The sequence below is a fragment of the Mobula hypostoma genome, chromosome X1 (assembly GCF_963921235.1).
Source record: "Mobula hypostoma chromosome X1, sMobHyp1.1, whole genome shotgun sequence".
NCBI classification, from domain to species: Eukaryota; Metazoa; Chordata; class Chondrichthyes; order Myliobatiformes; family Myliobatidae; genus Mobula; species Mobula hypostoma.
Window position 1 is genome coordinate 5,313,186 of NC_086128.1, and position 16,293 is coordinate 5,329,478.

A 16,293-nucleotide genomic window follows, 5' to 3' on the forward strand; every position below is an offset into this window, starting at 1 on the left:
TTCCGCTTACTCCAATTAAACATTTTCCTGACTTGTCTGTTCCTATCCCTCTCCAATGCTATGGTAAAGGAGATAGAGAGTGATCACAATTCTTCAAAATACTCTCCCACTGAGAGACCTGACACCTGACCAGGTTCATTTCCCAATACCAGATCAATTATAGCCACATCAATTAAGCCTCTTGAAGGCTTATCTACATATTGTGTCAGAAAACCTTCCTGAACACACTTAACAAACTCCACCCCATCTAAACCTCTTGCTCTAGGGAGTTGCCAATCAATATTGGAGATATTAAAATCTCCCATAATTCTTTAAAACATAGAAGTTGAGGAGAGATTTGACAGAGGTATACAGAATTATGAGGGGTACAGACAGGGTAAATGCAGGCAGGCTTTTTCCACTGAGGTTGGGTGGGACTACAACCAGAGGTCAATAGTTAAGGGTGAAATGTGAGAAGTTTAAGGGGAACATCAGGGTAAACTTCTTCACTCAAGGGTCATGAGAATGTAGAATAAACTGCCAGTGCAAGTGGTTCATGTGAGCTTGATTTCAATGTTTAAGAAAGTTTAGATAGGTACATAGATATTAGAGATATGGAGGACTATGGTCCCAGTGCAGGTTGATGGGAGTAGGCAGTTTAAATGTTTTCTGCATGGACTAGATGGGCTGAAGGGCCTGTTTCTATGCTGTACTTCTCTATGACTCTATGTAGTGCTCATGTCCTGACTATGGTCACTGGTTTTCCAGTAGTTCAGCCCACTGTGTGCTCACATCTGAGTTTCATAGACTTGGAGCATGCAGGAGGACTGTCTGCAGCCCATAAAGCAAAAATGTCTTAAAGTAACAGCAATTTGAGATCATTGTAAATGAACAAGAACCACGATTCAACTTTGCCCATTGGGAATGGAATTCCTCTTGGGCTACAGAAATAAAAGCAGCAGTAATAAATCAGCTGCCTTTTTAACACGGGCCTGTTTCTCTTTTGTGTCAAAATTTAATGGAAAGGAATGCCAGGCAAGATGTAATAGGTATCGGCTTTGTGGTACAGCTAGTAGAGCTGCTGTATGTACAGCACAGGGACCAAGGTCGGTCCTGACCTCGGGTGCTGTCTGTGTGCATCCTCTTCCTGTGGCTGTATGAGTTTCCAGTAGGTGCTCCAGTTTCCACCTAAATTCTAAACACATGCCATTTAGTGGTTAATTGTTCTTAATTGTAAACTGTAAGTTGTTCCTAGCACATAGGTGATTAGTGGAATCTGTGGAGGGTTGGGGTGGGGGGGGGGAGGCGTGTAGAGAAAATGAAAAATGGCATTAATGCAGCATTAGTGTAAATGGGTGGTTAATGATGAGTGAAGGCTGGGTGGACCAGGGGGCCTGTTACTTCACTGTATCTCTCAATGACCCCACATACCAAATCACTGATGATTTGGCCGCATGATACGACCAATTTCACCCTGATGAAGACAAAACATATGCTCACGCCTGAACTCAAGATGCTTTTGAACAGATAATGTTAATAAAATTTGTATAATGCTTCCTGGCATGAATACAAACTGGGCTATAGTAGTGGATGGCACCTGTAATTCACTAATCTATAACCATTGTCTCAGGCTTAGATTAATGATCTAAGGAAGTGAGTTTAAATCCTATCATGGCAGGTGGGATATTTAATTAATAAAGTAAATTCATGGATAGGAAAGGTTTAGAGGGATCTGGGCCAGATGCAGGAAAATGGGACTAGCACAGGAAGGCACCTTGGCCAGTCTGGATGAGCAAGAGGAAGGACCTGCTTCTGTCATATATAACTCTGTGAACCACAACACCATTGGAATTTTACAACAATCTATTTGCTTTCCCCACTGGGAAGGAAACTAGAATTCTTAGCCATAGTGGTCAAAAGACAATTGTAGTCCACAACAGCCTACTTAAATCTTAATTGTCTTCTGAAAAAAAACAAATAATCCATTCAGTTAAAAGCTAATAAAAATGAAGAATTACTTCTCCCTTGCTAGTGATGCTCACATCTCATGAAAGAATGAAGCAAAGATGACAAGCTCCTGCATCCCAAGACCAGCCCTTTCCAGACCTCAAGAGTGAGCATTGGATAGCCAGCAAATAACATTGAATCTTCCTAAGCATTCTCCACCGGGTTCAGCCAGGGAAGGTTTGGGGAAAAACACAGAGGCAACTTTAGCATCAGTCTCCCAGAATTTAAGCTTCCCTGGAAGCCTGTCAGCAGGGCATTATCTCAATAGCTACAATGCAAATGCTATCCGGAAAAGGAATAATGCCTTTGTTTCTGTAATATTTTAAGAACCTCAAGCTATCTCAAATCACTTCATGGCCATCAGTATCTATGAAAGTCACAGTTGTAATACTAGAATTTATAAATTATTGTTGTAATGCCTGTGACTCTTTGGGATTTGTATCTTTGACTTACATGCAAAGAGCTCTTTTTTGCTAAAACATATCATACTCCATTGTGCATTTCGCACAGCCACTTCAATTTACGCATTTTATTTGTTGAAGTATTTTCCAACAATGCATCCCTGTTGTTACATTGTTTGTAGAACCCATAGCCAAACTGTGCACAGTCAGATCCCACACAAACAGCAACAAAGCAAGGAGCACTCAGCACAGAGTGCAGAGCAAAATTAATTGCTGCCTCATAACTCCAATGACCTCTGGCACTATCTGTGTGGAGCTTTTATGCTCTCCCGGTGACTGTCTGGGTTTCTTCCCACAATCCACAGCTGTGGAGCTGGACAGGTTAATGAGCTGCTGTAGGTTAATGAGGATGCTGTCCAAGTTGCACGCCATCTTGGTCAATGTCTCCCATCCACTACATAATGTACTGGTTGGGCACAGGAGTACATTCAGCCAGAGACTCATTCCACTGAGATGCAACACAGAGCGTCATAGGAAGTCATTCCTGCCTGTGGCCATCAAACTTTACAACTCCTCCCTTGGAGGGTCAGACACCCTGAGCCAATAGGTTGGTCCTGGACTTATTTCATAATTTACATATTACTATTTAATTATTTATAGTTTTATTACTATTTAATTATTTATGGTGCAACTGTAACGAAAACCAATTTCCCCCGGGATCAATAAAGTATGACTATGACTACTAGGACTATGACTAAATTGCCTTCAGTATGTAGAAGGTGAGTGTAGAATCTGGTGTGGCAAGGAGTTTACTTGAATATGATAAGAATAAAATGAGATGAATATAGGATTGGTGTAAATTGGTGTTTGATAATTGGTGCAGTCTCAATGGGCCTGTTTCTCTGCTGTATCTGTGAGCTATCTAGGTTACGTAGCATTAATACTGCCTGGATGGACTGTGATCCATTCTCCTAGGTTCTTCATCTCCATCTCAAACTCTCAGTGGCCAATAGCCACTTTAGAAGGTACAGTACACCTGTGCGTTAGTGCAAATATCTAATCAGCCAATCATGTAGCAGCAACTCAATGCATAACAGCACACAGACATGGTCAAGAGGTTCAGTTGTTGTTCAGACCAAACATCACAATGTGGAAGAAATGTGATTTAAGTGACTTTGATTGTGGAATAATGGTTGGTGCCAAATGGGGTAATTTGAGGAAAAAAAACTACTGATCTTCTGGGATTGTCATGCTCAACAGTCTCTGGAGTTTACAGAGAACAGTGCAAAAACAATTTTAAAAAATCCAGTGAGTGGCAGTGGGCAAAAATGTCTTGTTAATGAGAGAGCTCAGAGGAGAATGGTCGGATTAGTTCAAGCTGACAGGAAGGTGACAGTAACTCACATAACCACAAGTTACAACAGTAGTTGCACCTCTGAATGCAGAACACATTGAACCTTGAAGTGGATGGGCTACGAACATACACTTCGTGACCACTTTATTAGGTACAGGCAGTGCATGCACTAAAAAAAACTTTTCATGAAGGTACTCCAGTTATCTTCCTTTCTCCTGCATTGGGTCTTTTACTCTGCCGTAACTGAGTGCCCTTCTAGTTCCTTTCCATTGCTCTCACACACTCTCTTCCTGGTTAGAGCAAGGGTAGGGTTCTCTCATTCATACCTTCCACCTCATCAATCTCCATCTCACTCAGTTAGTAATTCTCCATAATTTCCACCACATCCAACTTAGTGCCTTACCCTCTTCTTTCACTATTCCGAAAGGACTGTTCTCTCCATGACTCCTTGGTCCACGCTTCCATTTCTACTAACCATTCTCCTTCTCTTCTTCACTTCCCACTTCTGGGCACCCAAACATTCCTTCCAGATGCAGCAGCAATACACTTGCACTTATAATTCAGCGTGTTGCATTTGGTACTCACAACATGATCTCATCCACAACAGAAAGGTAAAATTCAGATTGGGTGATGTTTTTGCAGGGTACCACTGTTCGGTCAGCAGGGGCGACCCTTAGCTTCCTGTCATTTGGCACTTCAATTCTTCATCTAGTTCCACTCTGACCTTCCTATGTCCAATTTCCTTCTTTACTCCAATGTAAACTCAAGGAACACTACCTCATCTTTTGTCCAGGTATTATGCAGCCATATGGATAACAGCAAAGTTAACGATTTCCTTTCCTCCGCAGGTTATGAACACTTGACTTATGGATACCCCATATGTACAAACTAATATTTGGGATGGAGGAGGATAGATTTGCCAGCTGTTGTCGGCCTTCAGGCATCTTCTGCTGGTGGGAATGCGGCATTTGGGTGGCGTGACGGTTAGCATGATGTTATTACAGCACAGGACACTGGAGTTCAGAGTTTAATTCCAACGTCATCTGTTGTAATCTGGCAATTGTCTGCAACCAATTTGCCAATCTCTACCTCTGTTTCAATTCATGTCACTTTTTTCCTTCAGCCTCGATCTACTCGAATCGTTACCTTGACACATTGGTCGATCACCAGCATTCTCTCTGTTCTCTCCACCCTTTCCCCTCTCTGCAACTTAAAAATGCATTTCTTCTCATTTTGCTAGTCCTTGACACAAAACAATGCTTCCGTTTCTCTCCCTGTAGGAGCTGACCGACTGGCTGTGCACTTACCATATTTTCTGATTTTTGAATTTCCAGAATCTGCAGATTTCTATTGACTGCTTTAGGGATAGTTGACGAGTGTAAGTACTGTGTAACCTTTGCCTTTCTTCAGAGTATCTTTCAAGCTTCCATTGAGACATGACTGACATTTAACATGCTTTCTCCATCACCATTACCAGCAGTGTTAGACTGTTGCTGCACTTAACCTCAACACTTCACACAAAAATAATCACTGAGCTATGGAACTGTTTTATAATTTCCACACTTCATGCAGTTATTTATTTATTTATTTATTGAGAACAGCCTCTTCCGGCCCCTTGGGACACACCGTCCAGCAACCAATTTAACACTAACCTAATTACAGGATAATTTACAATAACCAATCAACCTACCAACTTGCATGTCTTTGGACTGCGGGAGGAAACCGGAGTACCTGGAGGAAACCCGTGTGTTCCACAGGGAGGATGCTGGGATTGCATTTTGAACTCTGATGCCCCCAGCCGTAATAGTGTTGCACTACCCCGTACGCTACCGTGGCGCCAGAGGTAGAGCCAGGGGAACAGTTTAATAAATGGCACAAACTCAGCTGTGCAACATGTATTTCTTGCAAAATAACAAACAGAAGAGAGTAATTACCAGCATGTAACCTAATGTCAGAATTCAGCTGACATTTATAATCTGGTACAGCTTTATTCAGGCCTCTCATGATGTCACGAGCCACGTTAATGACATTATAGTCTTGAATATATTATTTGCTAATTATTTCTCTAATTATTTGCTAATTAATATATTATTTGCTAATTGTTAGAGTAGACTTTGCCACTGGGGTCTCTTTTCCACTAATCTTCTCCTGCTATGCAGATTAATTTTTGATGGGCTGTGGTCACACAGATGTTAGTCACCTCCTGGTTCCTTAACCCAAAGGTTACTAGTCATGTGACAGCCTTGGCAATGAGGTTCAGGAAGATATTCAACCACAGTGGGAATCTCTTTACCTGGCTTTCATGGCTCCTTACCCAGCAAGTTACTGAACAGCCTCAGGAATTGCAAATGGCTTTCTCCATTTTTTCTTCAGCCCAGGGAGTGCTGAGGGAGACCATAGAATTCTGCCCCATCCCGAGAAAAATTGATGGTTCATTAGGATTGGTGGGGGTGGAGATAAGTCTCTACTAAAAAGCGCTCCTTCCCTCTGTTAGCCTGCAGGTCACCCTTGGGGAAGGTGTAGCACCTGCTTAGCCCCCCGATCAGGATCACGTGAAGCCATGGGAGCAGGTGGTGGATGGTCGTATGAGCAGCCGGTCCATACCACAAGTCCTGGTTACATGACCACCGACACCAGGCAGACAATCTCTGAAGAGTATTGATAATGGCTGGGGTCACCTGTCTTGTAAAGACACGACCCAGAAGAAAGCAATGGCAAACCAGTTCTGCAGAAAAATTTGCCAAGAACAATCATGATCACTGACGTCATACGACAAGGCATATAAAGTATGAACGATTGAGATTAAATGTGGAGTGAAATTAAGTGTCTCACAGATGGGGCAGAGGAGCAGCCACTGAAACTCCACAGATTCCGCTTCCTCAGTGTCACACAACATCCCTTCCCTTAAATCAACCTGGGATGTTTCTGGTATAGTCACTGACTGCATAAACTCAGCTCATCACAGGGGCAGTCCCAGCAAGTGACACAACCAAAGACTGACCATGACAAATCTGTGACCATTGAGATAACACTGGCAACATTGGTTTATTATTACCATCTGTACAGTGAAAAACTTTTGTCTGCACGCCATTCAGGTAGGTCATGTCATACATCCAGGTAGTTAGAAAAGAGAATGTAGTTGTTGCAGTTACAGAGAAAGTACAGGTAAGATCAAAGAGCCCAACACTAGAGCAACACACACAAAATGCTGGAGGAACTCAGCGGGCCAGGCAGCATCTATGGAAAAGAGTAAACAGTCGACGTTTCAGGGCGAGACCCTTCATCAAATTGATTTGTAAAAGAGATAAAGGGCTGGAGAAGGGGGAATCTGATAAGAGAGGACAGAAGACCGTGGAATAAATGGAAGGAGAGGATCACCAGAGGGAGGTGATGGGCAGGTAAAGAGAGAAGGTGAGAGAGGGGAACAAGAATGGAGAATGGTGGAGGGGTGGAGGGGTGGAGGGGTGGTGGGGGTGGCAATTACCGGAAGTTTGAGAAATCATGTTCATGCCATCAGGTTGGAGGCAACACAGACTTAATACAACTTGTTGCTCCTCCAGTCTAAGTGTGGCCTCATCGTGACAGTAGAGGAGGCCATGGACAGACATGTTGGAATGGGAATAGGAAGAAGAACTAAAATGGGCGGCCACTGGGAGATACTGCTTTTTCTGGCTTAGTGAAGCGGTCTCCCAATCTATGTCGAATCTCATCAATATACAGGAGGTTACACCGGACACAATAGATTACCCCAACAGATTCACAGGTGAAGTGTCGCCTCACCTGGAAGGACTGTTTAGGGCCCTGAATGGTAGTGAGGGAGGAGGTGTAGGGGCAGGTGTAGCACCTGTTCTGCTTTTAAGGATGAGTACCAGGAAGGAGATCAGTGGGGGTGGATGAGGGAGTCGTGTAGAAAGCTATCCCAGCGGAAAGCAGGAGGATGGAAAGATGTGCTTTGGAGATGGCGGAAGTTCTGGAGAATTATATGGTGGATTTGGAGGCTGGTGGGGTGGTAGGTGAGGATAAGAGGAACCCTATCCCAAGTGGGGTGACGGGAGGTTGGGATAAAAGCAGGCGTGCGTGAAATGGAAGAGATGCGGTTGAGGGCAGCGTTGATGGTAGAGGAAGGGAAGCCCCTTTCTTTGAAAAAGGAGGATATCTTCGTTCTAGATTGAAGAGCCTCATCCCGAGAGCAGGTGCAGCGAAGATGGAGGAACTGAGAGAAGGAAATGGCATATTACCAGGTATAGTCCAGGTAGCTGTGAGTCCGTGGGTTTATAATAAACATCGGTGGATAATCTGTTTAAGGAGATGGAGACAAGAAAGGGAAAGGAGGTGTCGGAAAAGGGCCAGGTAAATTTGAGGGCGAGGCGGAAGTTGGAGGCAAAGTTGATAAACTCCGCATGGGCGCAGGAAGCAGCACCAATGCCGGAGATGTAGCGTAGGAAAAGTGGGGGACAGACACCAGTGTAGGCTTGGAACATAGACTGTTCCACGTAACTGACAAAAAGGCAGGCGTAGCTTGGACCCACATGCGAGTGCCCTTGGCTACACCTTTTGTTTGAAGGAAGTGGGAGGAGCTGAAGGAGAAATTATTGAGAGGGAGGACCAGTTCCACCAGATGGAGGAGAGTGGTGGTGAAGGGTAACTGATTGGGTCTGGTGTCCAGAAGGAAACAAAGAGCTTTAAGGCCTTCTTGGTGGGGGAACAGAGGTGAATGGGGACTAGACATTTATAGTGTAAATGAGACGATCAGGGCCAAGGGCCTTGAAGTCATTGAAAAGATCGAGAGCGTGTGAAATGTCATGGATCTATGTAGGAAGGGACTGAACTCGGGGGGATAAAATAGAGTCGAGGTATGCAGATACAAGTTTGGCGGGGCAGGAACGAGCAGAAACAATGGATCTATCTGGACAGGCAGGCTTGTGGATCTTGAGAAAGAGGGAGAAATGGGAGGTGCGGGCTGAGGGAACTATGAGGTTGGTGGCAGTGAAGGGGTGATCCCCAGATTTGATAAGGTTGGCGATGGTGTGGGAGAAATGGCCTGGTGCTCCTTAGTTGGGGTCCTGTTCGAGGGGTAAGTAAGAGGAGGTGCCTGACAGTTGTCGCCTGGCCTCAACAAAGTAGAGGTCAGTCCACCAGACTACTACAGCACCCTCCTAATCTGTGGGTTTGATAGTGAGGTAGGACTAGTGCGGAGAGAGTGGAAAGAATTGTGTTCAGAAGGAGTGAGGTTAGAATCGGAATCAGTCATATCGAGGTCGATTGGGAGATCCGAATTCATTCTTAGCTTATGAAAGATCCCTTTAAGAGTCTTTAAATAGGGGATAGAAGCGGTCCTCGAATCTGCTGTTATCTGCTTTAGAGCTTTTGTATCTTCTGCGCTATGGGAGGGGTGCAGGGGTTCCCAACCTGGGGTCTACAGACCCCCACGGTTAATGGTAAGCTTTCAAGGTTTCATAAATAAAAGGTTGGGAACCCCTGGTAGGAAATCATCCTTGATGATATTGGCTGCTTCACCAGTGCTGAGGGATGCGTAGACTAAGTCAATGGAGAGGAGACTGGTTTGCCGATCGACAGCGTTGCGTTCACAACTCAGCACTTTTTGCGCTCTTGCGCAGAGCAATTGCCATACCAATACCGGATAGTACTCTTTCTATAGTGAAATGACTACAAGTAGTTTGAGCAGAGTAAGGTCTCTACCACTAGGTCGCACAGACCAGAGCGTTCATGGTTTCATATATTCCTGGTCTTCGCTCTTAACTTGACCTGAACCTGCAGCTGCCCAGTACCACTGAACTGGAGAGAAGGTGATTTGCCGCCGTGATGCGGAGTGCACCTGTCTTGGTATCATTGAACAGCAGCATATCACTTACCCTTTAAGCGATGCACCCGAGGAAATCTATCATGGGCTGTTTAGGAATTTCAAAATTCTTTAAACAAAACCCAGTGTCACTGAAAGTGGTCACGAGCAACAATTATTGCAACAATAGAGTTAGTTAAAAATTGTTAGTGACTGGTCTCACACCAGGAGGCCCTTTAACCCGTACTTCGCGGCCCTCCAACTTGGCGCAAGTTCAAAGTAAATTTATTATCAAAGTACATTTGTCACAATATACAACCCTGAGATTCATTTTCTTGCAGGCATACACAGCAAATACAAGAAACAAAATAGAATCAAAGATGATACACATCACACTGAAACATACACAGCTAGGAACAGCGTTTCTGGCACCTTCACGGTGTGGAGAGTACCAGACCTTGAAGGAGGAACGCTTGGCATCTGGTCCCACCGCGGACATACACAAAGAGCATCCCGAGATCACATTCCTCCACACCCACCCCCCTACCCCTTGCTACGCTAATTATTGCTGAGCTGACCGTATTTCTTAAATTACTGTCAGCATTCTGTCACCTTGACTCAATGCACTCAGTTCCCTGTCGAGTTGTTAGCAACCAGCCAGATGTATTAAATAACAAAATACGGCAATAAGAGATTAACTCAGAAACAAAATATGAGTGTAAACGTACCAAATGGATTGAATGGTAATAAATACGATTCAGAAGTAAGGATAAACATTTTATGGATAAATTTAGCGCAACCGGTTTCAGCCAATAAGCTCAACTGAAACTTCAAAATTAACGCATTACAAAATCAAGTCGTTATAATGCATGTTGTTTAAAGAATATATAATCACTTTCCACTAACGTAATATCATTTCTAACATAGGATTCAGTCGTGAAGTTGTTTCAAATTCCTGAGAAGCTGCAGGGTATTTCGAGACATCATATAACCTGTAGGTTTGGACAGCCCAGCACTGTCCGCGCTCGGTTACACTGTTAAAGGGTTGTAGTTTAGGCGACGGTAAACCTTCATAGAGGAACCCAGTACACTTAAGAGAAGTTGAACCGACTCACAGTCTGGTGGCCGCTGTGATTTCAGTCAACGGAGGTTTCTTTTCGCTGTGTGCAGGCTCATCCACCTGGGTGAACAGGGTAACGCCGTGGACAGTGCGCCCGAAGCCTCGGCTCGCTCGGATCGTTTCACCAGCTCCTCCCCCGCAAGCGTTATGGACTCTCCTCCCTCTATTAACAGGACACCTCTGCATTAACTCTCCGAGCGCCGACCAGGCAAACTCAAGTCATGAAACCCAGCACCCTTCCTGTTCCTTTCAAAGCAGAAACACGCACGTACCGAACAACAACAGGAGATTTCGTAATTGTCAGTTCAGGAAAGGTGGCACCTAGCGAGAATGTGATCAAACGGGTTTTCCCCACAGTCTGTTGGATCTGTTCACAGACAGTCTAAACGCACCGACCCCTTTCCACATTACATTATCTCTGTTATTTAATGTTCGGCTGTATCACATTTATTTTCAGAAAGCTCCGAGCTCTGCGTAATACGAAGGTTTATTTGAAGGTATGCCCGGTATGAAGGTTTGTTTCCCCATACTGGGCTTTCCCAAACGTCTGTGGACTTTGTACTGTGGGTGGGACGGTCCGGGAATGAAACTGCAGCAACGTGCACTTTCTTTCAGAGCGCCATTGATTCACAGGACACTGTTGTGTTTCAGAGAACCATACCTTGCGCTTAAATACAATTGAAACGCGGCACTCTCACAACCAGGCTTTTACCACAAGTCTACCTGAACAACCTGGCGCAAACACTCAGCTGGGTTACCGGGCACCTTGAATCCGAAGTCGACAATGTGTTCTTTATTGGCGTAAGCTTCTGATTAAATTAAGCACATGTGTCATACTGTGGAGTGGTGTTTTGAGGTTTCAAAGGAGAGACCGGACGGTTTTATTTGAAAAGTGGTGTAGGCTGCACTGCTGGTGGAAGCAGAGGCCGTCACGCTTAACTTGTTTTTGAACAAGTCTTGGATATGTCACAGAGTGTGAACTTGAACGTGAAATTAGATGTCAAGACCCCTAGGTCCCTATGGGGCAGCGGATCTCGCCATTTACACCCCTTCTCCCCCCCCCAGACACACACACACATTCCTCCCCATGTCCTCCCACAGATGCTGCTCAACCTGTTGAGCTCCTCCCGCAGACTGTGGGTTACTCCAGATTGCAACGTCCATCTCCGTTTATTTTCATCATCTTTCACTGAGCTGTTATGATTTAGATGAGATACTAAGCAAGTTTTACAGAATAACTTAAATAACCCAAGGTACAATATACTAAAGCGCACAGGAGTTCCCTGACCAGTAGGCAAAATGGGGTCACTGACTTGAAACCCTGTTGTTTTTTAATTTCAGGTTTCTTTCAGCTGCACTTTTGTTGTTTATTTAATGAGGACTAAGATAATTGAATGGGAAACCAGAGAGTAAACCGGATGTAGAGAAAGACGGCATTGTCAGTGGTGTAGATAGAAATATCAACATTGAACGAATGAAGAAAGCCGTGACCGTGAAGGCAAATAGGACGTCACCTTCTAAGGACATAGAAGGGAAAGAACAGTGTGTTCTGGGTAGTGAAAGAGATTCATGCACACAAGTGATAACATTATTAATGGAACTCAGTCACAAATCATTGAACTGTTGTAGAGGATGCTGAAAATAATCAAAATAAGCTGCTGAAATTTGGCCATTATATTGATAACTTGTGTCATCATTGAAATGTTCCCACAACCGATGGTCTCACTTTAAGGACTCTTTATCTCATGTTCTCATTATTTATTGCTATTTATTTATATTTGCATTTGCACAGTTTGTTGTCTTCTGCACCCTGATTGATCTTTCATTGATCCTGTTATGATTACTATTCCGTAGATTTGCTGAGTATGCCCGCAGGAAAATGAATCTCAGGGTTATTTATGGTGACATATATGTACTTTGTTAATAAATTTGACTTTGACTTGAATTTAAGAAGGCAGAGATTCAGCCACTGTAAGGAAATGTAAAGGAGACTTAACACAAAAGCAGAGCAGTGGAGATGACTTAGCAGTAAATGATATTTCACTAATAAACTGAAAATAACAAGCTACAAGGGGCTACAAAACAAGAGAGAAAAGGTTCTAAACTTACAGGTAATAAGGTAACTGAAGGCTAGGAACAACTGGTTGAGGCTGGCTCCTTCAACGGGGAAACAGGGATTGTGGCTGAGAGTTGGGTTTAAAAAGGCTACAGGTGTTGAATTGGAAATGAGTGGCAGGTGACTCTTGTTAGCAGGGTAGAGACTGCCAGGAGCTTGTATGTGTGGGTCTGACAGCCAAAGTGGCTAGACCAGGGGATTGGAGACCTGTGGACTATACTTAGCTACACACTTGTCAGCTTGAGTAGCTGAGAATGAGATCGGGTTGGGCTGGGTGTGGTGGGACAGAGACTCGGTCTGTGGGTGAGGCTTAGACAGAGGAGTTAGCGGCATTCCACTGATGCTATTGTTCTTACGGACTGACGTTTCAGATTCCTTCAGGCGCGTGGCCAAGTGGTTAATGTGTCGGTCCAGTGATCTGAAGGTCGCTAGTTCAAGCCTCAGCTGAGGCAGCGTGTTGTGTCCTTGAGCAAGGCACTTAACCACACATTGCTCTGCAACAACACCAGTGCCAAGCTGTATCGGCCCTAGTGCCCTTCCCTTGGACATTGGTGGTGTGGAGAGGGGAGACTCGCAGTATGGACAACTGCTGGTCTTTCATACAACCTTGCCCAGGCTTGCGCCCTGGAAACCTTCAAAGGTGCAAATCCATGGTCTCACGAGACTGATGGATGCCTATTCTTTATATTACCTCAACCCCAGTGCTCCAGCCCCAAAGAAGGCACTGCTGTCACACTAATGAGCAGTTCTCCGTACGTGGGAACATAGGAAATAGGGGCAAAAGTAAAGCCATCTGGCACTTCGAGGTTGCTCCACCATTCATAATGATCATCAAATTTCTTCAGATGTAACAATGATGACTGGTTGTATTATGATCTGGTACGGCACTGGAATGTAAAAAGCTGCTGGACTCTGCCTACTACATCATGGGCCCATCCCTTCCCACCATCGATAGTATCCACATCAGGTGCTACCTCAAGAAGACAACATCTACAGGTATGATCAAAGATCCTCACCTTCTGGGCCATACCATCTTCTCTCAGCTTCTCAGCTTCCTTTAGGCAGGAGGTAAAGAAGTCTGAAGTTCCACACTGCCAGATTCAAGAATATCTACTTCCCTTCAACCATTCAATTCTGGAGCTAACAGGCACAGCCCTAATCACTACCTCAGTATAGCAACACCATGACCACTTTGTACCACAATTGAATTTGTATTTTATTTTTTGTTCTAATTGTATTCTTACTTGTAAAAGTTGTGTAGACAGTAAATTGTTGAATTTAATTTAAATCCTGCTTATCTAATTTTATGTGCAAGGTATGAAACATAGAAACATAGAAAACCTACAGCACAATACAGGCCCTTCGGCCCACAAAGTTGTGCCGAACATGTCCCTACCTTAGAAATTACTAGACTTCCCCATACCCTTCTATTTTTCTAAGCTCCATGTACCTATCCAAAACTCTCTTAAAAGACCCTATCATATCTGCCTCCACCACCATTGCCGGCAGCTCGTTCCATGCACTCACAACTCTCTGAGTAAAAAACTCACCCCTGACATCTCCTCTGTACCTACTCCCCAGCACCTTAAACCTGTGTCCTCTTGTGGTAACCATTTCAGCCCTGGGAAAAAGCCTCTGACTATCCACACGATCAATGCCTCTCATCATCTTGTACACCTCTATCAGGTCACCTCTCATCCTCTGTTGCTCCAAAGAGAAAAAGCCGAGTTCACTCAACCTATTCTCATAAGGCATGCTCCCCAATCCAGGCAACATCCTTGTAAATTTCCTCTGCACCCTTTCTATAGTTTCCACATCCTTCCTGTAGTGAGGCGACCAGAACTGAGCACAGTGCTCCAAATTTGGTCTGACCAGGGTCCTATATAGCTGCAACATTACCTCCATGCTGCTGGAAATAAATTTTTCATGTGTATATGTCTACTAGAGCACATGACAATATACTCAATTTTTTCTTTGACCTTGATCTTCTACTACCTCCCGCACTATCCCAATATCCTTAATACTCAGAAACCTATCAAAGCTGTTTTGAAGGAACTCATCAAATGAACCTCCACAGCCAACGCCACAAATAAGTGTACCACTCGTGTATGCCAAAAGTCACTGATTGTCAAAGCCAAAGTACATTTATTACCAAAGTACTATATGTATGTCGTATTCAACCCTGAGATTCATCTTCCCACAGACAGCCAGGAAACAAAAAAACACCTTGGAACCCTTTCAAAGGAAACATTTAACCCCAATAGGTAAAAAAAAGAACAAATTGCGTAAATGGCAAAAAATGAGTGAATAGCACATAGAATATTAAACATCAAACTGCAGTCCTTGAAACAGTCTAGGAATGTCCAATTCAGTTTAGTGCTGTGTCGTTCGTTCACTGCTGATCAAAATCGCACAAAATAGCAATAAAGAAAGGAGTAACCAAAAACCAGAAACACATATAACATGAAGCGTAGAGTCCTCCCAAAACGAGTCCAATCCACAAACCATGCTGATCAAACCTTTGCCAAGATCCAACATTCCTGAACCTTTCTTTGGCTGCAGTGAGCAAGAGGGAGACCAGTCAAACACAAGCAGGCAGTGCTAATTATCAGAAGGCTATTCAATTTTTTTGGGCATCACATATTAGTCCACCCTTATCATTACCTATTGACCACCAGCAGTACAAGGTTCCTTAGAATAACAGTCAGGAGTCAGAACTCAGAACTCAAGGGGATTGGCTCCTCACTGGTTCCAAGGATGGGGTTTTAACTCTACTTCAGAAAGAGTAAATGTAATTCATCGGCTCCCTTAAAGTGGGCAAATTTTGCAGCAGAGCATGATGGGCAATGCAGTAGCACCACTAGTAGAGCTGCTGCTTCACAGTTCCAGTGATCTGGACTCGATGTTGACCTCTGTTGCTGTCTGTGTGGTGTTTGTACTTTATTTCTGAAACCATGTGGGTTCCTTCCAGGTGCTCCAGTTTCTTCCCACATCCTCTGGTGCTGTCTGTGTGGAGGCTGTATGGTCTTCCTCTGATCCCCTGAGTGTTTTAATTTTCTCCCAAAGACACGAAGGTTGGTAGATTAAAGGGCCAATGCAAATTACCCCGAGTGCATATGGGGAGTACTGAAGGGAATACAGGGAGAATCGGTCTTACGGGGTATTTGGATTAACCCATGAACCTGTCTAGACACAAAGGAGCAAAATTGCTCAGAATATCTCAGCGGATGCAGGTGCTTTGAAACACCCTGAGGTTTTGAAGGACAATATGTTTTTTTTTACATGTTTTGCATCAAAGTAAAATGATAGGTAAATTCAGTTGTCAGTTTGAAAACACTTTCCATTGTACTGAGCAGTGTGAAATAATTTATCTAGTTTCACTTTCAAGTGTTTTCTATTGTTAGGAATAAATGGACTTACCTGATTGAGCAGTTTGGTTGTAACATTCAACAGAATCACTGCTGGAAGATATTTTCCTAGTGAGAGAATTGGAGTAGAATTGGAGTGCAAGCTCAT

General features: G+C 43.9%; 1 protein-coding gene across 4 annotated transcripts in view; it reads right to left on the reverse strand.

Moving 5' to 3' along the window:
- LOC134340229 (supervillin-like) overlaps positions 1-16,293 on the reverse strand; it is a 264,886-nt gene that overhangs the window by 185,972 nt on the left and 62,621 nt on the right. The window contains exon 1 of one of the 4 annotated variants that reach the window (XM_063037215.1): positions 10,657-10,789. The exons of 2 other annotated variants lie outside the window; for them this stretch is intronic. The gene's annotated coding sequence lies outside the window, so the exon portion shown is untranslated. Of the gene's footprint in view, positions 1-10,656; positions 10,790-16,293 lie in introns of those variants that run through there. One more of the 4 variants, XM_063037221.1, reaches the window with a different exon arrangement.